Raw genomic sequence first — 27,225 nt, 5'->3', positions numbered from 1 at the left:
CACCTTTCCTGCCAGAAGGACGGGGTGGCTGGCTGGCTGGCAGTGGGGACGATGCCCCCAGCAGCGCCACATCCCAGGGACGCGGCTTCTCACCCGGGGGCTCCCGGGGATGGCGAGTGGGATGTGGGGCCCCGGGTCTGCACGTGCCCTGCTGGGACTTCTTCAACAAGTGTATGGATAATGACTTAAAACTGTGTTCATTACAGAGCTATTTTGGGCATCTCTTAAACGAGAATGGGAGTTTTCTAGGTCTCTATCCTGCTAGGCTTTCAATGGCTGACTGAACTCTGAGCAGCAGTGACACGGAGCTGAAGCGTCCTGGGGACACACAGAACACGGGACAAAACTGGAGGGAAATTAATGGAGGGATGACACAGAAGCAGGGGCTGCCTGACACTCAGGGAGCACTCCCATCTCAGACGGGCAGCACAACCCCCGTGTCTGCGCTCCTGTGTGGACTGAGCAGCATGGGCAGGGGCACGGTGGGACAGCAGGAGAACAGGCCCTCCCCGCGCCCGCCCCCCAGGGACCCAGAAGAGCACCTTGGAGAGCGCGGCCACCCTCTGCACCTGCTCCGCCTCCACCTCGAGCAGCATCTCTGCCCTCCGCAGCCTCTGCTGCAGCTTCTCTACCAGCTCCAGGCACTCCTGCAACTGGAGGTTCTTATCCTCTGTCTACAAAGGGAGAGCAGAGGATCAAAACAGGCCGAGAGGTGTAGCCACTGTCGCTTTAAGTAAGCTGAGACAAAACCTAAATGCACGTGTCTACTGGATTCGTTCTGTTTTTGAAGCTGCGTCAGGGTAAATTTTCTCTCAGTGTTCCTGGGCTTGGTCTCAGTGAGCAGAACACCTCCTGCCAGACTATTTGCTTTTCCTAAACATTCCCCAAGGACGTCTTAAAAAAAAAAAAGTTCTATATTAAAGAAGATCAGTTTTCTGTAGAATCTTATTCTTATTGACAAGTTAAGGGAAGAAGGGTTCAGTACAGACCCTTTTTAAAACATCACCAGAATCATCATTTAGAGGGAACCCTACCAACCACAGATGGCCACGGGCGTGTAAGCCAAAATATGGCTTTCATCTCCTCTGAAACACAGATCTGATAAGAGCATGCCTGGTGAAATGCCAGTCAACTAATATTTGTAAATGCACGATTATTCTTTTAACAGATCTTCTTACTCTGAAAAACTTTCAATGTAGAACATTTAGACAGATTCTTTTTTAAAAAAGAAAAAAATTAAAGTATCTATAAGCTCAGGTTCCTGAGAGGTTAGCATTTGATTCTAAGCAGCTTTCTTACATTTTCTGTGTGCGTATGACTCTATGTACGTAGACCATCAATATGATATGCTTTAAAACCCTCAGAAAACAATACCATATGGTACATAGTATTTTCTGATCTGCCTTTTACAGCCATTATTTTGTATATTGTAATGCTCTTAATTAGCATTCCCCATCATACATTTCAATGGCTTTCTAGTATTTTATCTTTGTGGTGGGGACAATGATACACTTTGGCACACACCAGACTGACTCACTTTGTTTTGGAGAAGCCAGATTTGGTTTTCCTGGTTAAATCCTGATTATCTGAGACCACTCGGGAACAGGAGTGAGTAAGGCTCACCAAACCACAGGAAGTACAAACCCTAATCAGACCGGAGCTCTAACCCTGCCTTTTGTCACAGTGACCCCAGTTCCCAACAGGCAGCCAGCTGCCGTGAAGTTCCCTGCTGCTCTCTGCTCTTTCGGTAAAAACTCTAACAAGCCAATAGATTCATGTTCAAGTAAAACAAAAGAGTCAGGAGTGGAATTCCACAAAACGGTTAAACCAAGTCCCAAATAATTCAAACCTGTAAGTTGCAGTCACCCCCAATTTTTTAAAAATGTATTTCCTTCCAGTACAGCTGATTTACCATGATGTACATCCACACTTTTGAACACAGTATTTTAGGGTCATAAGAACTTTACACTGGGACTTGATTTCCAATGTGGGAGTCACATGAAAAGATCTTTACCTTCCTTCCTCAGGAATTCACTACTATAAACGTCAGACACAGTTCATAAAGGCCATTACCTGTCGATGCCTAGAATCCTTATTTGCAATTTCATTTTTAAGTTTATCATTGACGTCATCCTAAGTTTCAAATCAAACATAAAGTTAACGTACTCAAAATAAAAGTCCTAGACATGGCAGTTTTCTCGGACGTGAGCAAAAAGGCACCTACCCCAAAGGTCACATTTGTCACGATTGGCACCCATCTGTCTAAATGTTCTGTCCAGCCACTCGGTTTACCAAGCTTCTTTTCTACATAATAAACCCAAACAGCAAACAAAAAGTATCCTAAACTACCCTGTTATTGCAAGAATTCCAGGAAGGAAGGTATCTGGCATGAAGTCAGGACCTCTGTCTGCTATACCATACAGGCGGGCTTGACCCAGAACAGGGAGGGACCCTCAACAGATCCAATGGGGAGCTCTGAGGCTCGTTTCCTTGAGTAAAAGTTGGAAAAGTCTCATGCAATTTCCTCAAAATTAAAGTAAGAATATTAACGAGTGGAAACAGAAGTCAAATTGTACACAACTGGGAGCAGCCTTCTCAAGCCTATTTCTTTGAAAGCAGTGTTACACCACATGGATGAAACGCTCAAACCAGGACCAGAACTTGCTGCTGGTGCAACTCCTGTCCGCCAGTTCAAAATCCACTTCAGGTCACTAAGTAACCAATGTGGGCAAAGTCCTAACATTATAAGTGAAACGCCTTAAAAATGCTTTTTCTAGAATTCTATACGTATTCAACTCTGCCACCTAATCTCCTCCTGTTGCCAAAGAGTATTGTGAATAGGTTATACAAACCTGTGCAAATATTTCTGTTTTGAGTTCTCACACAGAATCACTCACACCAAGCTACTAAACAAGTACACCTGCTGTACCACATGTTGGAGGGGTTCTCTCTGAGATGGTCTCACGGGGCAGGGGGGGGCAGGGTGGGTGCTGTCTGTCTGCCCACAGAGGAGAGGCAAGGCTCACAGGAAGAGGCCTGAGTCCCCAGCACTCTTCTGTTTTCACAGTGACTGCTAGGGAGTTTCTCATAAATCACGACACCCCCAGACACGATCACTAGAAATATCATGGTTCCACATGGTTACACAGCTCAGGCCTGAGGATCTGAGGGTGAGCAAACGCCACTCAACTTGTCTGACCACCGGTATCACTGTCACACATCCCTTCAAGGAGCGGAACCTCAGAAAACTCGAGAAGATGGCCAGGCAAGCTGCCTCAGCAGAGCCCACACAGCATGCTCCCATCTCTCTGAGAGAAAGGGCTCCACAGGTGTCACCAGACTCGCCTGAATGAATCAGAAGGAAAATTCAGCATCATCAGGAACATGTTCGAAAGGCAGTTGCGGGGGGGGATGAACCATGAGACTCAGGTTGACATATACACAGCACTGATACTACACATAAAGTCAACGAGTAAGGACCTAGTGTACAGCACAGGGAAGTCTACTCAGTGCTCTATGTTGAAGTAAAGGGGCAGGAAATCTAAAAGAGAGGCAGATACGTAAATAGATAGACAGATGACTGATTCACTTTGCTGTACAGCAGAAATTGACACAGCAGTGTAAAGCAACTATATGCCAATAAATGAATGGATGGATGAATTAATTTTTTTTAAAGGAGCACACTGGGCCCCCTAGAACTTGTGGAAATGAGGGGTCCACACCCAGGGTGCAGCACAGCACCAGGGCTGCCCTCATGTTGGTCCACTGCCAACGGACAGCCTGGACCAGGCCTCTTCTACCCCAGAGACCTCGACGCAGACGCAGGGAGGCAGCCAGTCACGGTCTCTCCAGTGCTCTGCTCTTACTCACGCAGCCATCCCAAGGCTGAGATCCCTGGGAGAACAAGGGACCCACATTCCACCTCAGGACAACAGACGCAGCCGCCATCAGTCACTTCGCAGACATCCTGCTGAAGTTTCCTGTTCACATCCTCGGACTTCAGGAAGTCCTTCCTGGCCATGTCCAGGTCCTCCTCCAGCTCTGTCACGTGGGCAGAGAGGGCTGCCAGGCGCTCCTTCATCTGGCTCTGCTCCCGCTACTGCCTCTCTATGATTTCCTGGAGCTCGATCACCTTAGCCAGGTCTTCCTTGTAGCTTAGAGAGCCGTCGGCGGGTCTCTAAGGGGGAAAGGAAGCCTTACACAGCCTGGTTTTGGGAGGGAGGGAACACAGTACTTCCGGGCAATCAGTGAGGTCAAAACTGCCTTCTGCGCTCTGGGAGCTCACAGGACGCTCACAGCCGCTCAGACCTACATGGTGCATCGGTGAGAGGTCCCAACGGCCCCACACAGACTGGATGGTAAGACGAGAAACAGACAGAGAGCGAGACCAAGGACTTGCCTTTCCATTGGCACTTGGCATATTTTCTTGCTCATGATGTACATCAAGCACCCTGTCCGATAGTATCTTTCCCTGGTTATTCTCCTCTTTAAGAATCATCTGCTAAAACAAAAAAATTGAATCAGAGTAAAGAAGTAAGTAAAGACAGCAAAACTCCACCTGGAAAAACTCAACTCTATAGCACCCCACTCCAGTACTCTTGCCTGGAAAATCCCATGGGCGGAGGAGCCTGGTAGGCTCCAGTCCATGGGGTCACTAAGAGTCGGGCATGACTAAGCGACTTCACTTTCACTTTTCACTTTCATGCATTGGAGAAGGAAATGGCAACCCATTCCAGTATTCTTGCCTGGAGAATCCCTGGGACAGAGAAGCCTAGTGGGCTGCTGTCTATGGGGCCACACAGAGTCGGACACAACTAAAGTGACTTAGCAGCAGCAGCAAACTGAAAACACAACATAAAAAGAAAATACATGGTGATGCTATCCATCCCGAATACCACCAGGTGATTAGAGTCAGAATTTGTCTTCTACCGGACAAAGGGGTACTTAAGAGATCCTGCAGCTCTGAGCCACAAGTATAGTTTACTAGTCATTAAAATAACCCAGGTGGGCGGGTCCTCAATCAGAAAGATAAATAACATCTGATGCCCACCACTACAGCCTTCATTCTTTTTTAAAATGAAAGGATTCAAATGACAAACCCTTCACTGAAACTGCACAAAGACTGATCAAACTTACCTCTTTATGTGTGGCACCTAATTCTTCTTCTAACCAACTACACCTTTTGAGTGCTACTCGTAATCGCGCTCTCAACTCAAATAAAAGGGGCCGAGTCACTGTGTGTTGATGTGTGTATATACGTTAGTACACTTCTTAGTGTATACTCACCCTAATACATGGATACAATAACAGAATACCTTTAATGTCTCTCATTGATCTTAACGTCAAGAAAATCTGCTTGTTAACAGCTTTAAATTCTAAGTTTGAGAGAACAAAATGTTATCCTAAATTAATTCTATTACCCAGTTTTTAACTGCAAGTTGATATACAGAATATAATAAATCTTGAGACATTCATGCCAACTAATACTTTTTACTGGGGGCTTCCCAGGTGGCTCAGTGGTAAAGAATCCGCCTGCCAATGCAAGAGGGCAGGTTCGATCCCTGGGTCGGGAAGACTCCCTGGAGTAGAAGATGGCCACCCACTCCAGTATTCATGCCTGGGAAGCCCCATGAAGAGAGGAGCGTGGTGGGCTACAGTCCACAGGGTTGCAAAGATTCCGACATGACTGAGCATGTATGCAGGCAACACTTTTTAACCATATAAAACTCTGACTTCTTACAGAAAAAAATGTATATACAAGAATTCAAGAAGTTCAAAAGTCAACTAGTTACATAAATATGTGCATCATCCTCCTAACAAGGCAGCAAGCATACAAATCCAGGACGGCCGGGTGGCTGGTACCTTCTTGTCCAGGGCCTTGTGGTACTCAAAGAGCAATTTCAGCGCCCTGAGCACCTCCACCTCACTGGTCATGCCGGCTGGGGACTGCGCCTGCTACTTGCCCGCCATCATCCGGAGGGATGGCACGTACCGGGAAACCAGGCACTCCAGGTGCTCCAGCAGCAGCTGCAGGGCAAGGCCAAAGGAACACCTTCAACCTTATGCTTGAATTCAGGGCAATAACTCCTCTCAGCCTCACGCTATAGCCGGAAACATGCTAAGGCACGTCGGAATCCCGCCCGTTCAGTCTAAAGTTAGAGTGGACTTCCCCAGGGGCCCAGTAGTTAAGACTCCACACTTCTCCAGGGGTCATGGGTTTTAACCCCTAGTTGGGGAACTAAGATTCCACACAAAGTGTAGCGTGGACAAAAATGTAAGTTAAGAGAACTCCCCCCTCAAATGTACTAAAATTACATTAGCTCTCATCATAAATTTGAAGCAAGGTATGAGAACCCTGAACTGATCCACCCTGGACTGTTCAGTGGGGAGATGTGAAAAATGACTTGAAAATCAGACAAAGTTTAAAGACAGTAACACAGAGGCCAGAGGTGACCCCCACAGGGCAAATGTCAACACGTGAGAATCCCCCTACTGACCTTGGTGTTGCTTCTTTCCTCTTTCAGCTCAGCAATTTCCTCTTCTAAGAAGCTGCTCCCTGTATATTTTTAGTTCTTCAGGAGTTGGAAACTCCTAGAAAACAGTTAAATGAGAAACTAAGCTAAGCAAGCTAAGCTAAGTCACTTTAGTCGTGTCTGACTCTGTGTGACCCCATAGATGGCAGCCCACCAGGCTCCCCCGTCCCTGGAATTCTCCAGGCAAGAACACTGGAGTGGGTTGCCATTTCCTTCTCCAATGCATGAAAGTGAAAAGTGAAAGTGAAGTTGCTCAGTCGTGTCCGACTCTTAGCGACCCCATGGACTGCAGCCTACCAGGCTCCTCCGCCCATGGGATTTTCCAGGCAAGAGTACTGGAGTGGGGTGCCATTGTAAATGCAAAGATAAATTAAAAAGCAAGACTGTGAAGACTGACCCTGTCAAGTCTCTCCAGGCTCCACACAAAGGATCTCCTTGCCCCTCCAGAGAAGAAGGGTTCCACTGGCCCCAGGACCACTCACAACTCAGACCAGCCTTCAGCCTCCACCTCGACCTGGCAGGCACATGGCAGGGGAGAACCCAGAATCCAAGCCTGCCTTCTCAAGACCCAGGGACGTCTGAGCAGCTTTCCAAAACATAAACTTAACAACAAAGTGGATAAAGAAATTCTTAAAAGACACACAGACCAGTGCCATCGAGCCACTGGAGAGAGTGAAGAAAAAAGGGACGGTCTACAAGGCCACGAGGCTTTGGAGTGTTCCTCTGGGAAAAAGGCGGATGGCACCTCAGGGCCATCTGTTAACCTGACTCCACTGAAGCCACCCAGTCATTCAATCAACTGGTTAAAATGTTAAATTTATGTTATATGTACTTTACCACAATTTGTGTGCATGCCAGGCCGTCCATATGGTGAACTTGCCCAAACTGAACCACACAGAGTCTTTCGTTCTTCTCTTCTTCTTTGAAGAAATTAAAAAATCCTGGGCTACGTATCCCCTACTACATACTGAGTATTCAGCACCCAGAACAGTGCCCAGCACTTGTAAGAGGCATGTAGTAGACATGTGTAGCTATGAGGGTGTATGTCATACACATATGCAGTAGGTACCTGTCATTAAAATACTGGACACACTGGTCTGTGCTTTGTAACATGAGAGACATTAACGGGCTTAGCCTTTCTACTTCAAGGACTGACTCTCTAGTTCAATCCTCATGCCCCAGAGACTCCTCCAGCCCGTATATCCTTTCTTTGGAAGAAGGGAGACATTAAGGTGCTTAGCCTTTCTGCTTCAAGGACTGACTCAATAGCTCAGTCCATGTGCCCCAGTGACTCCTCCAGCAAGTGTTTCCCTTCTTGTGAGGCCCCCGCCCATCCTCCACGCAGCAACTGCACAACCTCTTACAAGGTAAACCTGCTGGGGTCGATCCTGCCCACTAAGGCCAAAACGCCCTGGCCGGCAGGGCCCACAACCATGCTAACAAAATGAAACACAACCCCAACGCTTCACCGGGTGAGGGCCAATCCGACGGGCCCAGCCCCCGGCTGCTCTCACCTCAGGCCACTCTGCTTCCAGGACTTGGGCCGAGGCCAAGTTCTTCCTTGTCTTGGCCTTTGCCTTGGGGTTGCAGCGCTGGAATAACACCCACAGGCGGGCCCTTCTGTGACCCATTCTCGCAGATGGGGGCAGCCCCCCAGTCGGGGGCAACCGCTGTTTCACGGTAGGATACCTCGGCTACCAAGCTATCACCACCAATCTCATACTACGACCACCACTATTCACACTACGACCACTGCTCTCACACACACTGCTCTTACACACTACTCTCACACACACCGCTCTCACACTATGACCACTGCTCTCACACTATGACCACCGCTCTCACACACACCACTCTCACACACCGCTCTCACACACCACTCTCTCACACCCTGCTCTCACACTATGACCACCAGCACCGCTGTCTCAAGGAGAAATGGCACGAAGGCTCTGCCTCCAGCACGTCTCCCAGGAGCCCAGAACCTGAACCCGCTCAGTCACAAGGGGCTCCGTGGTAACAGGGGGGCTGGGCTCAGGCCCACAGTCAAGAGTGCAGAGAGGGGGATAGAGGCTGCCAAAAAGACGACAGGTGAGTGTGGGGTGCAGGAGAAGGCAGGCCGTGCTCACGGCTCAGGCCCCCTGTCAAACATGACCCTGCAAGGTACTGGGTCACAGTCGAACCGACCAGTAAAAACTTCTTCAGAAACCACCACCCCTGGGAATGAGCACATCTTCTAAATGGGCTTCTGCCCCCTCTACCCCCCAAACAAGCCTCCAGTGCGGCTACTGCAAGGGTACCCCTGAACTCAAGGGCGTCCCCAGGACCCACCCGGCTGAGAAGGACTCACCGCGCTAGCTGCCCCTCACTCTCACCCTGAGCTCGGTCCTCCCTGTCGGACTCCCTCACTCGAGCTCAACAAGGGCTTGACCAACCTCGCTCCAGGCACTTGAAATGAACCCACAGTGGATACAGGGGTTCATTCAACTTGCTGTGAACTCGCCCTCTTAACTTCAACCCTGGGCTGCCAGACGACTCTGCCCTGTGGGGGCTGCACGGTGGAGGTTCAGGGGTGTCCCTGCCTCGATCCGTGACAGCCAGCGCCTCCCAGATCCCACCTAAGTCTCCCACCCCTCTCCTGGCCCCACTCCCACCCTCGCAGCTCTTCACTCGCCAGGGCACAGGCCACACTGCTCCTGGCCCAGCCCGGACCTCTGCTGTCACTTGAGGACCTCGGTCCCCAGGGTGCTTGGGGTCCTATATCCACCCATCTCAGCAATTACACACTCTGGGAGAGACAGAGTACAGTTTGGGGTCCCGCCTGCAGTTCACCCTGAACACGTTCTCTTTTTTTGGCTTTATCTACTGGAGTTCTCTGAGATGTGTCTTTAAAACCTCAACTGTTGATTTCAAAAAGACTGTAAGGTCACTGTGCTCAACTTCACGAATAAAATCTTCATTTTCCACCTTAACGTGAAACTGGAGGGAAGACTAAAAGCAGTCATTTTTTCAAACTGAAAAAGAAAACCCACATGTGACCATGTCACAGAATACAGGTCACGTAACCCCTCCCTCCTCAGCCTTCCCCTCCACCACCAGCAGTCCGTCATCCCAAGGCCTGCCCTGGGTGGGCAGGGGCAGGGTAGAGGGGAGACGAGCTCCTCTGTCTCCAGGCTGCATGGGCCGCTTGCTCCACCTCCTTCCCAAGTTCACGTGGCACTGAAACAGCCCAGGCAAGCTGGGGATTCTGATCAGAAACACAACCGTGGGTACGAAGCAAGGACCCCTGGTTCTTGTTTTCCCCAGTATCAAATAAACTTGATCAATACAATTACTGTGACTGTTACATGTGGCTTCAGATGGCAGAAGACACCCAGGGTGTCTCCGCTTCCAGTGACAGATGCAAGCAGCTTGTAGGTCAGCCTACCAAGAGCTAGAAAAGCTAAATACAGTTTAAAAGAGGCCCTTAGGCAGCCACAATACAAGATTTCAAACAAAAGGGAAGCCCAGTGAGGGAGCTGGAGACTGAGAGGGCCGTTCCTTCCCTCAGGGCAACTGAGCAAAGCCGACTCTGTGAAGAAAAGGCAGGGAAAAAGTCAAGCAGAGGGGCCTGGCTAACAGAGCTCTGGAGGGTTCCTTGGGCTGTGGAGACAAAAAATCGAGCGCAGGCCTGACGAGTCAGTCTGGATGTCAGAAAACGTCCCCAACACTCTCCCCAAACTGGCTGAGCGCTGAGTATCAGTCACCTCATGGTGCTCAGGAGACAGACAGTGGGCTTCAGGACCTGCCGAGAAGGTGGGGCCCTGGGAGGCACCCCAGGCTTCCAGACGCTGGAGACGCTGGAAAGCTCCTCCCTGGGTCGGAGGGGAAGGTGGGTGAAAGCTGCTGAGACTGAGCTTACAAGGACCCCCCAGCCTCAAGTCCCTCAGGCCCTGAGTGAACAGACAGCTCTGTCCCCACTGGAGTTCTGCATCAGAGGAAACTCTGGAGAAGGCAGCATCACTCAGAACCTCTAGGGTTTTCCAAACATAATGTTCAACACGCAACCAAAAAAGCAAAAGAGGGTGTAACAACAAACAGGACCAAGAGAAGAAGAACTGAACCAGATCCAGAGGTATCAGATGTATATCAGCATATCAGAGGTATGCTACAGGTATCAGATGCAAACGTCACCTGTTCAAAAATATACTTGACAAAAGGAAAAATTTCTGAGAATCAAAACTGACTCTAGAACTTTAAAATAACAGTGACTGAATTTAAGAACTCAGTCTCTGGGCTTAACATCAAATTGGACGTAGCTGAAGAGAGGATCAGTGAACTGAAGGATGGGTCGGTTAAAATATATATATAAGAGAGAAAAAAGGATAGAATATATTGAAGGAGCCCCTTGTTAAACTACGTTGTTAAAAACTATAAATGGGGACCCTCATGGTGGAGAAAAGACAGAAAGGGGATTACGAAATGCCTCCAGGGGTTGAAACTAAAGAGCCTCTTAATGAAAGTGAAAGGGGAGAGTGAAAAAGCTGGCATAAAACTCAACATTCAAAAAATGAAGATCATGGCATCCAGCCCCATCACTTCATGGCAAATAAATGGGGCAACAATGGAAACAGTGACAGGCTTTATTTTCTTGGGCTCCGAAATTACTGCAGATGGTGAAATTAAAAGATGCTTTCTCCTTGGAAGGAAACCTATGACAAACCTAGACAGCATATTAAAAAGCAGAGACATTACTTTGCTGACAAAGGTTCATTTAGTCAAAGCTATGGTTTTTCCAGTAGTATTGTATGGATGTGAGAGTTGCCCCATGAAGAAGGCTGAACGCCGAAGAATCGATGCTTCTGAACTGGGGAGTTGGAGAAGACTCTTGAGAGCCCCGTGGACTGCCAGGAGATTCAACAAGTCAATCCTAAAGCAAATCAGACCTGAATATTCACTGCAAAGACTGATGCCGAAGCTCCAATACTTTGGCCACCTGATGCGAAGGACTGACTCATTGGAAAAGAACCTGATGCTGGGGAAGACTGAAGGCAGGAGGAGAAAGGGACGACAGAGGACGAGCTGGTTGGATGGCATCAATGACTCGATGGTCATAAGCCTGAGCAAGCTCGGGGAGTTGGTGATGGACAGGGAAGCCTGGTGTGCTGCAGTCCATGGGGTCGCAATGGGTCAGATACTGAGCGACTGAACTGACTGACAGGGACAGTGGCAAGAGTTGGTTCAAGAATCAGACCACTGACTCAAAAATGAAAACCACACATTGGTTTAAGCAGCTCTGCGGGTGCCTAAGGCAAGAAGAAAATGTTCAAGCGCTCAGAGGGAAAAAGGTGTGGATTTTAGTGGCACAGCAACACTGAGAGCTGACTTTTCAAGAACAAGGAAGTCAGAAGATAATGGACTGGCATTTGTAAAATGCTGAAAAACAAATAACCACCAACCTGGAATTCTATACCCAAGAAAAACACTCTTCAAAAGTGAAAGCAAAATAAAGACTTTTAAGGCAAAGGGAAATGAGACAACTCATCATCCACAGACATGAACTAAATAAACATTAAGGCAGTGTTTTGGGAAAAAGAAAAGTAGTCTCTGAAGGAAATATAAAAAACAAGTACAGACCAACAATGAGGTACAGTGAGGGTAAATACTAACTCTACAAAACAATGATGTTAACGCCAAAAATATATCTAACAGTTCAAAGTGTAACAGTGACAAGGAGGAAACAGTCATGTCAGGGAGGCAGTAAAAGTACTAAGTTAGACTTGAAAGTAAAACACACGCTGTGTCTGTGAATGTTGCACCCAACAACCTGACAGAGGAGCACAGAACTAGAGAAACACTTCATACTTCTAAAAGAAGGCCAGAGAGAAGAACACAGACTAGGTGGGACAAACAGAAAACACACAGCAACATGGTGTCTACACACTGAAATATCAACATTATAAACACAGCAAATACTCTCATTAAAAGATAAAATGTCAAACTGATTCTAATGAAAACTATACACTATTCACAGCTGCTGCCGCCAAGTTGCTTCAGTCATGTCCGACTCTGTGCGACCCCATAGACAGCAGCCCATTAGGCTCCTCTGTCCCTGGGATTCTCCAGGCAAGAATACTGGAGTGGGTTGCAATTTCCTTCTCCAATGCATGAAAGTGAAACGTGAAAGTGAAGTCACTCAGTCGTGTCCGACTTTTAGCAACCCCATGGACTGCAGCCTACCAGGCTCCTCCATCCGTGGATTTTCCAAGCAAGAGTACTGGAGTGGGGTGCCATTGCCTTCTCCGACACACAGAGATATGTGTTAAGATGGAAGGTCTTTTAGACAGGTGAAAGTAAAAGATACTCAGGCCAACAAGGACAGAAAACTGATGTGGCAATATCACTGTCAAATAGTGTCTAAAGAAAGAAGCATTACTAGCGATAAAAAGGAGCATCTCATACTGATACAAGTTCAGTCTAGCAAGAAGATGAGGATTCTAAATTTGAATGTACCTAATAATGTAACCTCAAAATATCAATACATAAAAACTGACAGAAATAGAAAAGGAGTAACAGCCGAGTTCATAATCCCAGTGGGAGACGTTACAGACACATCTCTCGTGGAACCGGGCCCCCTGGTATGCAGTCACCTGCAGCCATGAAGTACCTGAAATGTGGCTGCTCTACAATGAGATGCGCTGCAAGCCTGAAACACACACTGGATTTTAAAGACTTAGCATGCAAAAAAGAACGTGAACTATTTCATTAGCTTTTATCATGATGATTATACACTGAAATGATAATATTTTGGGTGTGTTAAAATAAAATATATTACAGGTAATTTCACCTACTTCTGCTTTTACTCAACATGGCCTCCAGAATCTGAATTACATGAGTGACAAACCTGATATAACTGGTATTGCATTCCCACTGATACATATTATTTTCAAGAGCCCAAGGAACATATAACAAAAAGAATATATATTGGGCCCTTAGGAAAGCGCAGATTATTTCAAAGGACTGAAATAATGCAGGGTATACTTCGGGACTGCAATGGGCTGACGGTTTATGGGCCCTCAAACTTCACCCCACATGTGGTGATGATCCTAGGAGGCAGGCACTCTGGGAGGGGTCAGGCCGGGAGGGAATGGGCTCCCATGCTGCAAGGACAGGGAGAAGCAGCAGGCAGTCTAGGAACCAGGAAACAGGCCTCACCAGACGTGGCACCTGCTGGTGATCTTGGGACTCCCCAGCCTCCAGGCCTACAAGAAACAACTTTCTGTTGTTCATCATCTAGCCTACAGTATGTATAATAGTAGCCCAAAAAGACGAAGATGGGGCTCTTCATGGAACTAAGCTAGAAATCAAAAAAGGGTCACTAGAAAAACCTCCCCAAACACTGGGAAGTTAAATGACATACTGCTTGAAGAATTTCATGAATAATAATTTTAAAAAACACAATGAAAATTAGAAAATACTTTTCTATAAAATACTTTTATAGAAAAGTATTGAAAATACTTTTGAAAAATACAATTTCAAAATATTGAAAAGTATTGAAAATATAGAAAAAGTAATGAAAATCTGGCTTCTTCAAACTTGTGGGATGCAGTGAACTGTGTTTAGAGAGTAACTTAAAGCCTTAAACACATATACTGGAAAAGAAGGAAGGCTAAAAATCAATTAAGCCTCTATCCCTAGAAACCAGAAAAAAAGCAAGCAAACGAAACACAAGGCAGATGGGGAAAAAAGGAGCAGAAAATAAGGAAACAGAAATCAAATATGAATTTTTTAAAAAACAAAGCCAAAAGTTAGCTCTTTGAAAGGACTGATAAACCTGATAAACCCGTAAAGAGACTGATTAAGAGACAAAGCACAAACGAGTGTCAAGGATTTTTAAAAGGGGAGACAACACATCTTGCAGATAAGAAAGATATTATGAACCACAGTTCACTTACTAACTGGAGAGTCTGCTCGCCTCAATAAATTCCTAGCAGGGGGGAAATGCTTTACTGAAATAGACCCAAGAAGACATACAAAATCAGAAAATTTTATTTGCATGAAAAAAATTACATCTGAAATTAAAAGCCTCCCCACAATGAAACCAACTGGTTTTGCCAATCAGTTCTTCCAAAACTCTAGGGAAGAAAACAGTAATCTCACAGGAATTCTTGGGGTAAACAAGGAACACTCTCCAACCTTGTTTTATAAGACTAGCATAACCTTGATACTAAAACCAACCAGGAAGAAGTACAAGAAAGTAAAATTACAGACTCTGAGTATAGATGAAATAATCCTAAATAAAATACTAACAAATAAAATCCAACAGAAGGAGAATACATCGAGATCAGGTTGGGGTTGTTTTAGAAACACTAAATTTTTTAAAAGTTAAATTACCACATAAAAGAAAAATCACCTGTTTCAAAATCTGCAGAAAATAAACAAGAAAATTTAATGTAATAATTTTATTTCATTACTAAGAAAAAACTTTTAGTAAACTAACAGAGAAGAATTTACATATTTTGATAAAAGTATCTACAAAAAAGCTAATATCCTGTGTGATGGTGAAATACTGAAAGCTTTTCCTCTGATAATGGGACAGAGACAAGGATACTTATTCTCACTACTTCTGTTCACCACTGTACTGGAGATCCTAGTCCGTACAATAAGGCAAGAAGAAGAAAAGGGTTATCACAGTTGCAAAGGGGAAAAAAAGAACTTATTTGCAGACATAATTGTGTATACATAAATAAATACAATTAGAATTATTTGAAATAAATGGATTTAGCAAGTGAATATAGAAAAGTCAATTCTATATTAGGAATTTATAATGGCACTGAAAATATCAAGATATCTAATTAAACATATGGAAGACATACAGCAAACTATAAACTTCTAAGATAAGTTAAAGAAGATCTAAAAAAATGGAGTGCTATCTATATTGTGTTCATGGATTATAAGAACAACATAAAAGACACACACACACACAGAGTTAACTGTGTGAGGTGATGCGTATGTGAGGCAATTTTTCCACGACATCTATGGGCATCAAGTCATCACAATGTAGACTTGAAATACACACAAACTGTATCTGTCAATGACTCCTTAGTGAAGCTGGAGGTCTAAAATCAGCACCTGGCACCTGGCAGGTGTGGGAACCCAGGTTCACGTGCAGGCTGTACACACTCTTAATCACAGGTGAGACCTGAAGTGACCCAGCAACTCTCCATTTTTCTTTTTCTGTTTTGCTCTGTTCCCCTTGCCATTTGTGTTTAACAGATTCCCAGTATCGAGTGAGCAGCGTCAATGCAGCAATAATGTTTCCCCATCTAAGGCAGGAGCATGTAACACCAGCAGACTTCCCAATTGCCCTGAGATAACTGGGGTGCCCCATCACAACAGAAAGCAAAGAAACATGACATTCCCCGAGAGAGAGCTGCCCGAAGGCACTGGGAACTAGGTCCACCAGACGTCCCAAGGGGACCCCAGGGGCTTGGAGCCCACACTGGGCCCCTCAGCTTGAGGCCACACTTGCCTTTCCACCATTCTGGGGGTCCTGGAAGAAGAAAGCCAGGCCACGGAAGGGGGATGGTGTGGCTTGCCCGTGGGACTCAGGGCAGGACTGACTTGGATCTGTGCTGGGCTCCACGTTCAGTCACCACCCTTGAAGTGTACAAAGCTCTTGGGATCATTGTAGGTTTTTGGCAAAAAGCAATGGAGCCGAAGTCACTTATGATGGTTTTTTAAAAAAAAATCCTCACTGGGGAGTCACTCAGCACCAGCCTCGGCCCCTAGTGAGATGCAGACTCCTGGTCATCCATGGCTCTGCCCACAGCCTGCCAGGGCAAGGGGAGGCTCCCGGACACCAGGTGCCACGTGGGGTTCTTTCCCCACTTTGAGTGAAGGGCTGCATCCCCCAGGATGAACCCGGCTCAACCCTCCACCTCTGATGCTGAGGCGCCCATGCCTCCCACGACCAGAGGATCCAGCCTCTCCTGGGGCCTCCGTGTCACTGTACAGGCCTTATCCACGCGGCCCCAGCAGGCAGGGTGAGTCTGTGTGGAGCCTCCCAGCTCGCTGGCCTCACTGCCTGCATCGGGGCCTTGCAGGAACACTACGTGTCCACTGAACGAGTGGATGAGGGCCCCTCACAATGACGGTGATGACAAAGAGGAGGAAGTGAAGGGGACTGAGATCCAAGTGTCAGTCCCTGATTCAGGCATCTGTGTGTATTAACTCATTTAACCTCATGACAAGATTGTGTGTCGGGGTGGGAGGGTGGGGGTGGGTCCTGCCACTGTTCTCGCCTTGGAGCCAGCAAGTTTACTCTCAGTGTTCAGGGGTGGCTGCAGCCACTGGCCGCAGACTGGACAGCTTTAACACAAATTCATTCACCCTCAATTCTGGAGTCAGAAACCTGTGATCAAGGTGTGGACAGGGCTGAGCTCCCTCCAGAGGCTCCAGCGGAGGGTCCCTCTGGCCTGGTCCAGCCCTTGGGGGACCCCAGGCCTCCCTGGGCTTGTGGCCACATCACCCCAACTTCTGCATCCATCTGCACAAACCTTCTCCCCTGGGTGGCTATGTGCCTCAGATCACCCCCTCTTCTCTTCCAAGGACACCTGTTGTTGGATTTAGGGTCCACATGCATCCCGGGTGATCTGGTGCAGAGGTCAGGAACTTACTTCCATCTGCCGAGACCTTTCATCGGAATAAGGCCACATCTGGAGGCTGCAGAAGGATGGACGGCTTTCGGGGCCACCACTCAGCCCACCATACTTGTCATGAAGCCACAGGGCAGAGCCTCACTGGGCTTGGTGCAGGGAGCTTCGAAGAAGCAGGGCTCAGTCCTGGGGCTGCCTCAAGAAAACAGTTAGGATCAGGACACGCGGGCACAGAGACCAGATGGGCAGGGCTCAGAGGTGTGCTGGTGGGCGTGGGGCTCAACTGCAGGGAGCCTGGAGCCTGACATGATGGCCCAGGGCTGGGGGACACAGCACATGGTTTGGGAATGGACACATCCCAGCGCGGACGAGGGGAGGCAGGCCTGGGGGCTCAGGCCAGGGGAGTCCAGATCTTCCTGCTGCCCTCAAGGGGCAGGTCAGATGGGCACAGGAGGGAGCCGTGGTTTCAGCGACCTGGGTAGGAGTCCTGGTCTGCCACTGTGTTGTCTCTGGTGAGTGACTCAGCCTCTCTGAGCCCACCAGAGAAGTGCTCGGTGGTGCCGGGGAAACAACGCATGCATATTGGAACTGGGAGAAGAATCCTCGTCACTTACTGGTACAGCTCGATCTTCTCTGGAGGCCATAACCAATGTCTTTATGTTTGATGTTCATTTCAAAGTCAAGAAGTTTTTAAAAAGATATGTGTGGCAAAGGATTTAATTGGACTTGGAAACGCTCTTCTTTCTCCTTTGTGAGCATGGCCATTTCATTATCATATGAGCAATAATGATATTCACATCACCAGTGAGAATTTCCCGAGTGCCAGACTCTAAGTTAAGTACTTTAGGATAACCCAGTGATGTAATGACTTGTTTCCCAGGTGGTTTAGCAAAAAAGAACCCGACAGCCAATGTAGGAGATGCAAGAGACCTGGGTTCAATTCCTGGGTCGGGAAGATCCCCTGGAGGAGGAAATGGCAACCCATTTCAGTATTCTTGCCTCAAAAATTCCATGGATAGAGGATCTTAGGGGCTACAGTTCACAGGGCTGCAAAGAGTTTGACATGAATGAGCCACTGAACATGCACACAATCATGTAAATACTGTTGTTATCTCTGACAAATGGTGAAGCTTCGGTGTTGTTGTTGTTCAGTCATCAGATTTTGTCTGATTCTTTGTGACCCCATGGACTATACACTCCATGGAATTCTCTAGGCCAGAATACCGGAGTGGGTAGTGTTTCCCTTCTCCAGGGGATTTCCCTGGTGGCAAAGATGGTAAAGTGTCTGCCTGCAATGTGGGAGACCTGGGTTCGAACCCTAGGTTGGGAAGATCCCCTGGAGACAGAAATGGCAACCCACTCCAGTACTCTTGCCTGGAAAATTCCATGGACGGAGGATCCTGGTAGGATACAGTCCATGAGATCGCAAAGAGTCAGACACGACTGAATGTCTTCACTTGAACCACATATTGTAAGACTAAACTTGAGAATTCTTGTCTTTTATTTCATTTCAAATAGCCTAAGGGTATCTGAAAGGACAGAGTAGGTACTTTCAAGATGTCTTCTGCAAAACAAAGCCCTTTTGGCAAATGTGGTCATAATATCCAGGTAGGCGTTGCTATTGTAAGTGTCACATCTCAGCCAGAAGGCAAATTCTGAGCTCCTCCTCTGGCATAAACAAATTCACAAAATAAGCCAAGAAAGAGAGCTGGGAAAACAAACCACACCAACAAGCGGAAAAGCGTTCCTCATGAGACAAAGCTAGAGAAAAACCCAACATCCTTGTGGCCCAAAAACCCTCTTAGAAATGAATGTTCAGTAAGGAAGAGACAAAACATGTCAAGTTCTAAGGAGAGGCAATGCCCATGGCCAGTGTAGTTTAGAGACGGCCTGACTGCTCAATGAAGACACACACCAATGTAAACCCTTTGCAGACAGCAGTGACGGTCATCACCATAGTAAGTGTTTAGTCTGGTGACAACCTGCCCTGGGCTCCAATAAGGGAGCAAACCTGGTTCTCTTCCTCTGCCCCCATACCGTTCACTCATGACGGCAGCTCAGGTGCTATCATGCCCTGCCTGCCTGTCTGGCTCATCCATGAGCTGTGACCACCTCCAGGGAAGGACTCTGCCTTCTCTTCTCTGTGCGCCATGAACCTGCACACAGTGGGCCTTCAGAACCTCAGGAGACTCACCCCACACCCACTATAGCCAGACCCTCCCCAGGTATTAAAATAGCTGTGGAATCACTTTGGCCCAAGCCCTACTTACGGATCCCTGGAGCCCACTACAGCCTCTACAGAGTGATTAATCAGGTCCTTTATACACAGATTCCTGCCTGTCAGAACTGAGCTTTGGATTCACAGTCAGCTCTGTCCCTCCGCAGCCAGGTGGGCCGCATTGCAGACAAAGGAGCTCAGGAGCTGAGTGTCAAGGGAAGCATTGAAAGGACAACGATGGATGCAACCTGTTGCAAACTGAAGGAGGGTCCCTGCATGTCTCAGAAACGGCCTCTGGTGTGCAGGTGTGGAGGAGGGCCCCCAGGGTGCAAAGGAAAGAGAGGTACTCAGGGGCAAAGGCTCTTGGCCTCTCCGGTAGCAGCTCCAGGTGGTAGCTCATGAACAGTGGACAGCCAATGCGGTCACATGAGTGTGACGCTTATTCCCTCACAAAGCACGAGAAAGGGGGCAGGGTGTGGGAGTACCTGGAGGGTGTGGTGGGGTGGATGGAGGGACGTGTCCCTCCTCTCTCCAGTGCAAATTGCTTTTTTGAGTCTCAGAGCTGCCAGAAGGCAGTTACTAAGTCAGGTCCCCACAGTATCCAGTGTGGGCTGGGTGTCTTAGCCCCCATCACATGGACAAGCCACACCATATGGCTTCCCTGAGTTCTAAAAGCAGGATCTGGGGGTTTTGTCTAGGTACGCACTTCCTTGCTGAGCTGTGTTACCCCCTTCTTTGAGCCCCAGTTTTGTCCTCTAGCAAAAGGACATGATTGCTACCTTAGCAGGTTGCTACCTTAATCCCATGAAGACTAATTAGGGTAATCCTACAATGAATAGCTGGCCTTAAGACTGGGCTTCCCTGATAGCTCAGCTGGTGAAGAATCCTCCTGCCATGCAGGAGACCCCGGTTTGATTCCTGGGTCAGGAATGCTGATCTGCTACAGAAGGGACAGGCTACCCACTGCAGTGTTCTTGGGCTTCTCTTGTGGCTCAGCTGGTAAAGAATCTGCCAGCAATGCGGGAAACCTGGGTTCAATCCCTGGACTGGGAAGATCCCCTGGAGAAGGGAAAGGCTACCCACCCCAGTATCCTGGCCTGGAGAATTCCATGGACTGTATAGCCCATGGGGTCGCCAAGAGTTGGACATGACTGAGGGACTTTCACTTCACTTTCAAGAGATATGACCTGAATCCAGATTAAACTGGAGTCTCCCAGTGTCATCTGGCATTTCTTCCCTGAAGCCAGCCAAAACCCACACAGGTGCATTTCCAGGGTCTCCACTTAGCCAGCTGGACAGAAAATCCAGCGTGGTTCAAACAAGCTGACAGACAAGCAGGAGAGGACTCACAGGTAGACGGCTTCCCTCCGGTCTCAGGTGGAGCTCCGGGACCACAGCACGAACCGGCGCTCTCAACCTCTGGGCTCAGCAGCGCCCTCCTTCTCAGGCCGGCGCTCTGCCCTCACGGGCGCGGGAAGGCCACCAACTGCCCCAGGCTGACCTCACGCCCCTCCCACTGCTGTAGCCTGACCTCACACGGCCCCACCCCTTCCGGCAGAACCGGTGCTCCTCTTCCCTTGATTCCAGCGTGAGGCCTGGCCCTGGGTCCCGATTGGTCAGCACCAATCACGGTGGCCAGAGAGGATGGAACACACCAATTGGCCAGGTCCAGGTCATGTGACCATATTCTCCAGGACACCTGTGAGAGGCTCACCCTCTGTCAGGGGTGGAGACAGTGAAATGCCCCCAGAGCAGAGCTCAGAGTCGGGTCACTGTGTCCATGTGTTCAGTGTCCTGGGATGTGCCTGCGCATCCTCTCTACACACCGCTTTGTCCTCTGCAGACCAAATATTCATGACACACCTTTTCCCTTCCCAAGCGCTGTTTCACGTTCGGAATTCAAGGGAGCAAGACCTCCTTTTGGAAGGTAGATTTGGCGATCCTCTCCTAAACTCTGGGCTTGTTTCTTGTATCATGTTAGAATAATTTATTCAATCTAAAACGCCCAATGAGCGCCACCACATGCTGCTTTGCCAATTCAGGATTCTTAGCTGTTCTGAGTAGAGGGCATGGCCTAAGGGCCTCCCAAAGGGAATGAATTTTGTCCAAGGAAGCACCTGAGAGGCTGAATCACTGAATCACTTTGCCGTACACCTTAAACAAATTATTGTAAATCAACAATACCTCAATTTAAAGAAAAGATATTCCCTCATCAAAAACGGTTCGAAATTTTGTAAACTTTTTTCTCTAATTGTTGGGTTTTAGTATGTGTCTAATTGGTTTGGGGAGAAGGCAATGGCATCCCACTGCAGTACTCTTGCTTGCAAAATCCCATGGATGGAGGAGCCTGGTAGGCTGCAGTCCATGGGGTCGTTAAAAGTCGGACACGACTGAGCGACTTCACTTTCACTTTTCACTTTCATGCATTGGAGAAGGAAATGGCAACTCACTCCAATATTCTTGCCTGGAGAATCCCAGGGACGGGGGAGCCTGGTGGGCTGCCGTCTATGGGGTCGCACAGAGTCGGACATGACTGAAGTGACTTAGCATAGCATAGCATAGCAATTGGTTTGGTGGTGTTTTTTGAGGTAGGGATCCAACTTACCTTCCCACATGGATACCAAATTGTCCCAATGAGACGATTCCTTTGTCCTTTCTCCTGGAAATGTCCTTTCTGTGTTTACACATTAAGAAGCTTTTTTTTTTAAAAATGCCAAGTATCAAGAACTTCAGATATTTGGAAATTTGTACAGCACCCCAGAGGCATGTTTCCATTTCTGTGTCTTCTCTTCACATTTCACCATTGCCTGTTTCTAGTATACACAAGTACCCTCAGAGGGTTCTCTGTAGTGAACCGTATATGTTTCTGTGAGGACAGAGGATGTGAGCATGGAGGAGGAGCTGAGTCCACAGTGACCATGTGACTATGCTCAGCAACCCCAATATTAAGTTTGGCTGAGACTTCCTCAGGAAAGGTCTGTGTTTCTTCCTCTTGGTGTCTGGATATGCAAAACGATGTTGGTGGACTGGGACTTGGGTCCCTGGGTCCAGCAGTGTAGAGATATACCCATAGCCTGCTTTTCCATTATATTTTCCTCCTGTGGGCTCTGCTGAGCTGGTGTGGAGATATTTCTGCTAAAGGCTTGAGAGGTAGTCAATCCTTCTGCTTCTCATCCCCTGCCTCGTCTGTACTTCTGTCATTTTTTTTTTAATATAGCTAATTTTCAATGTTGTTAGTCCTTGTGTCATTCTGACTCTCAGGTACCTGTGGTTTAATAGACCTCCAAGTCCCGAGAGCTCTTTGCCTGGTGGAGACGTGGAGAACTCAGGGAGCAGCACCACATCACACTGGAGCCCGGACCAGAGAGAAGGTTCTTGCCAGGAAGGCTGCATCCCTGCTGTGGGGGGTTTGGAGTTCACATCTGATTGTTCATCCCCAGGCCCTCGGTGCAGGACCCACTCTGAGATCTGGAAAGGAGGTGGCTTCCCTCCCTGACACAGAACTAGTAATTTTTTGTTCTCATCCTTGTCCAGTCCCATTTGGCTCCCAGGCTCTACACTTGACCCTCACATACAGGATCAGGAGAGCCCAGTTCTAGAGGAGTTTCATACAAGGAGAGGCTCCCGGAGATACTGCAATGCCTGGGCCTAAATAAGCATTTCCTTGGAGTTTCACAGACCTGGGAGGAGATACTGGGTTTGTGTCCATTTTACAGATGAATCTGTCGAGCCTCACATCATTGTGTGATTTGCCCTGGGTCACTCTGCAGGTCAGTGTAAGGTGGGATTTGAACCCAGAGTCTATGTCTTGGAGCCTGTGACTGTACAGGTGTTTCTGCTCCTCGGTTAAATTTATTTCATGGTTTTTTTTTTTTTTTTTTTTTTTTTTTGATGCATTTGTATATGGTACTGTTCTGTTCTGTCTCTGATGGTTCATATCCTGCTACATTGCTGAGTTTATTAGTTTTAATACTTGTTACTTGGTGGAGTTTTTAGGGTTTCATATAAATCCTGTCATAATCGAATAGTGGCAGTGTAACTTCATTTGTTCCAATGGGGATGCCTTTTATTTCCTTTTCTTGCCTAGTTATTATGGGTAGGACACTTCCACTACTATGTTGAACAAGATTGGTGAGAGTGGGCATCCTTGTACTATTCCTGATCTTTTAGGAAAATCTTTCACCTCTTTACAACTGAGTTGGATGTTACCTGTGGGCTTGTCTTATATACCCTTTAGGATGTTCCATGTTTAACCACTGTATTGAGAGATTGTACCAAAATTGATGTTACACTTTGTTGAAAGCTTTTTCTGCAATTATTGAGAAGATCACATGATTTCATTCTTAATTTTGCTCATATTATGTATCACAGTAATTGATGTGCAAATAATAAATCATGCTTGCAGGCACAGAATAAATTCCATTTGATCATAGTGTATGATTCTTTTTAATGTGTCTTCAATTTGGTTTGCTAATATTCTTTTGAGGATTTTTACATCCGTGTACACCAGGGTCAGGGTTCTCTGGTGTTCATATGGTAAAGAATCTGCCTGCAATGCGGGAGACCAGGGTTTGACCCCTGGGTCAGGAAGATCCCCTCGAGAAAGGAATGGCTACACACTCCAATATTCTTGCCTGGAAAATTCTGTGGACGGAGGACCTGGTGGGCTATAGGCCATGGGTCACGAATAACTGGACATGACTGAGTGACTCACACTTACAAGAGTGCTTCTTGACATTCTTAATATCTAAATTTAAGATTTTATCTCAGTCAAAAATTACAGCCTAAGACAAAAATGTCAAAAGTCCAAGAGTCCTTAGAAGTAAATGAGAATAAGGCATAACAGATGAAAGCAAGAAGGACTCCACATAATTTACTTTTCATAAGAATTTTAGATCTTCAGAAGAGTTCTCATTGAACTGAATTAAAATGCAAGCATTAGTTTAAAATGGAAACCTTTTTTGGTATTAGGTTTCTATGTTGAGACTGAAATTTTATTATTTATGAGATATTAAGCAATACTGTGTAGCTATTAAAATCATATTTTCAAAACTTTTAATGACATTTATAAGCACTTATAGTGGAAAAATAGCTAGGAATAGAAGATGATCCCATATAGCTTTAGATGACAGTACAGATGTGTTGAATGATAGTTTTCAGATTATATTTATTTATTTTTAATTGAAGGATAACTGCTTTACAATGTTTGGTTTATTTTCCTTATACAACTACACGAATAGGCCATAAGTATATTATCCACTCTTTGGTGAGCCTGCCTCCCAATTCCCGCTATCCCACCCTCTAGGTCGTCACAGAGCACCATGCTGGGCTTCCCATGTTATATAGAAACTTCCCACTAGCTAGCTATTTTACATATGGTAGTGGTGATGTTTCAATGCTACTCTCTCACTTCGTCTCACCCTCTCCTTCTCCAGCTGAGTTCACAAGTCCTTCCTCTACATCTGTGTATCAATTTCTGCCCTTCAAATATTCACCAGTACCATTTTACAAGATTCCATGTGTATGCATTCATATACTATATTTGTTTTTCTCTTTCTGACTTACTTCACTCTGTATCACAGTTTCTAGGTTCATCCACCTCAGTTAAACTGACTCATATTGTTCCTTTTCATGGCTGAATAATATTCCGTTGTGTATATGTTCCACAACTTCTTTATACATTGTTCTCTTGATAGACATTAGGTTGCTTCCATGCCCTGGCTATTTTATATAGTGCTGCAGTGGACATTGGGGTACATGTGTCTTTTTAGAGGTATGGTTTTCTCAGGGTATATGGCCAGTAGGGGATTGTTACATCATATGGTAGTTTTATTCCTACTTTTTTAAGAAACCTACATTCCTTCTCCATAGTGGCTGTATCCATTTACATGTCTACCAACAGTGCAAGAGGGTTCCCTTTCTTCCATGTCCTGTCCAGCATTTATTATTTGTAGAATTGTTGATGATGGCTATTCTGACTGGTGTGAGGTGATACCTCACGTAGTTTTGATTAGCATTTCCTTAATAATGAGCGATGTGGAACATCTTTGCATGTGTTTGGTGGCCTTCTTAATGTCTTCTTTGGAGAAATTTGTTCATGTGTCTGCTCACTTTTCAGTTGGTTGCTTTTTATCTGATATTAGGCTCGATGATCTATTTGTGTACTTTGTAGATAATCCTTTGTCAATTGCTTCGTTTACAATTATTTCCTCCTATTCTGAGGGTTGTCTTTTCATCTTGTTTATAGTTTTCTTTGCTGCTTAAATACTTTGAAGTTTCTCTAGATGCCATTCTTTTTTATTTTTGTTTTTATTTCAGTCATTCTTGGAGGTCTTGCTGTGATAAATGTCAAAGAGTGTTCTGCCTATGTTTTCCTCTAAGAATTTTATAGTTTCTGGCCTTACTTTTGGTCTTTAATCCATTGCGAATTATTTTTGTGTATAGTGTGAAGAAGTGTTCTAATTTCATTCTTTTACATGTAGTTGTCCAGTTTCCCAGCACCACTTACTGAAGAGGCTCTCTTTTCTGTCCTTTATCCATTGTACATTCTTGCCTCCCTTGTCAAAGAAAAGGTGCCTATAGGAGTGTGGGTTTATCTCTCAGCTTTGTGTCTTGTTCCATTGCTCTATGTTTCTGTTTTTGTGCCTGTATCATAGTGTCTCAGTAGTATAGTCTGAAGTCAGAAAGGTTGATTCCTCCAGTTCCACATTTCTTTCCAAGATTGCTTTGGCCCTTCTGGGTCTTTTTTCCCCCCGTATAAATTGTGAAATTATTAGTCCTAGTTCTTTAAAAAATGTCATTGGTTGTTTGATAGGGATGAATTGAATCTGTAGATTGCATTGGGTAGTATAGTCATTTTCACAACATTGATTTCTTTCAATTCAAGAACATGGCATATCTTTCTGTGTGTTTCATCTTTGCTATCTTTCATCATACAGCCTGTCTTTCTGTATACATGTATTTTGTCTGTTTCAGATCAGATCAGATCAGTTGCTCAGTCGTGTCTGACTCTTTGCGACCCCATGAATCGCAGCACGCCAGGCCTCCCTGTCCATCACCAACTCCCGGAGTTCACTCAGACTCACATCCATCGAGTCAATGATGCCATCCAGCCATTTCATCCTCTGTCGTCCCCTTCTCCTCCTGCCCCCAATCCCTCCCAGTGTCAGAGTCTTTTCCAATGAGTCAGCTCTTTGCATGAGGTGGCCAAAGTACTGGAGTTTCAGCTTTAGCATCATTCCTTCCAAAGAAATCCCAGGGCTAATCTCCTTCAGAATGGACTGGTTGGATCTCCTTGCAGTCCAAGGGACTCTCAAGAGTCTTCTCCAACACCACAGTTCAAAAGCATCAATTCTTCGGTGCTCAGCCTTCTTCACAGTCCAACTCTCACATCCATACATGACCACAGGAAAAACCATAGCCTTGACTAGACGGACCTTTGTTGGCAAAGTAATGTCTCTACTTTTGAATAGACTATCTAGGTGGGTCATAACTTTTTAGGTAACTTTATCCCTAGCTATTGGAGAAGAAAATGGCAACCCACTCCAGTACTCTTGCCTGGAAAATCCCACGGACGAAGGAGCCTGATAGGCTACAGTCCATGGGGTCCCGAAGAGTCGGACATGACTGAGCAACTTCACTTTCACGTTTCACTTTCATGCATTGGACAAGGAAATGGCAACCCACTCCAGTGTTCTTGCCTGGAGAATCCCAGGGACAGGGGAGCCTGGTGGGATCCCATGTATGGGGTCACACAGAGTCAGACACAACTAACGCGACTTAGCAGCAGCATTCCTAGCTATGCTATTTTTCTTGTTGCAGTGAGGAATGGCACTGTTTC

The 27,225-nt window shown here is 46.5% G+C and overlaps 1 long non-coding RNA gene across 2 annotated transcripts in view; it reads right to left on the bottom strand.

Annotated features, from left to right (window-relative positions):
• The window catches only part of LOC129644685 (uncharacterized), a 32,884-nt gene extending 11,984 nt beyond the window's left edge, over nt 1-20,900 (bottom strand). The window contains exons 1-4 of one of the 2 annotated variants that reach the window (XR_008710932.1): nt 20,736-20,900; nt 17,189-17,359; nt 6,498-6,591; nt 5,891-6,027 (exon numbers count right to left, since the gene is read on the bottom strand). This is a non-coding gene — a long non-coding RNA (uncharacterized LOC129644685). Of the gene's footprint in view, nt 1-5,890; nt 6,028-6,497; nt 6,592-17,188; nt 17,360-20,735 lie in introns of those variants that run through there. The other variant, XR_008710931.1, reaches the window with a different exon arrangement.
• Nucleotides 20,901-27,225: the final 6,325 nt, after the last annotated feature.

This window comes from Bubalus kerabau, chromosome 2 (assembly GCF_029407905.1).
Source record: "Bubalus kerabau isolate K-KA32 ecotype Philippines breed swamp buffalo chromosome 2, PCC_UOA_SB_1v2, whole genome shotgun sequence".
Taxonomy (NCBI): domain Eukaryota; kingdom Metazoa; phylum Chordata; class Mammalia; order Artiodactyla; family Bovidae; genus Bubalus; species Bubalus kerabau.
Note: the sequence above shows the minus strand (reverse complement) of the source record. Positions and strands in the feature narration are given on the sequence as shown.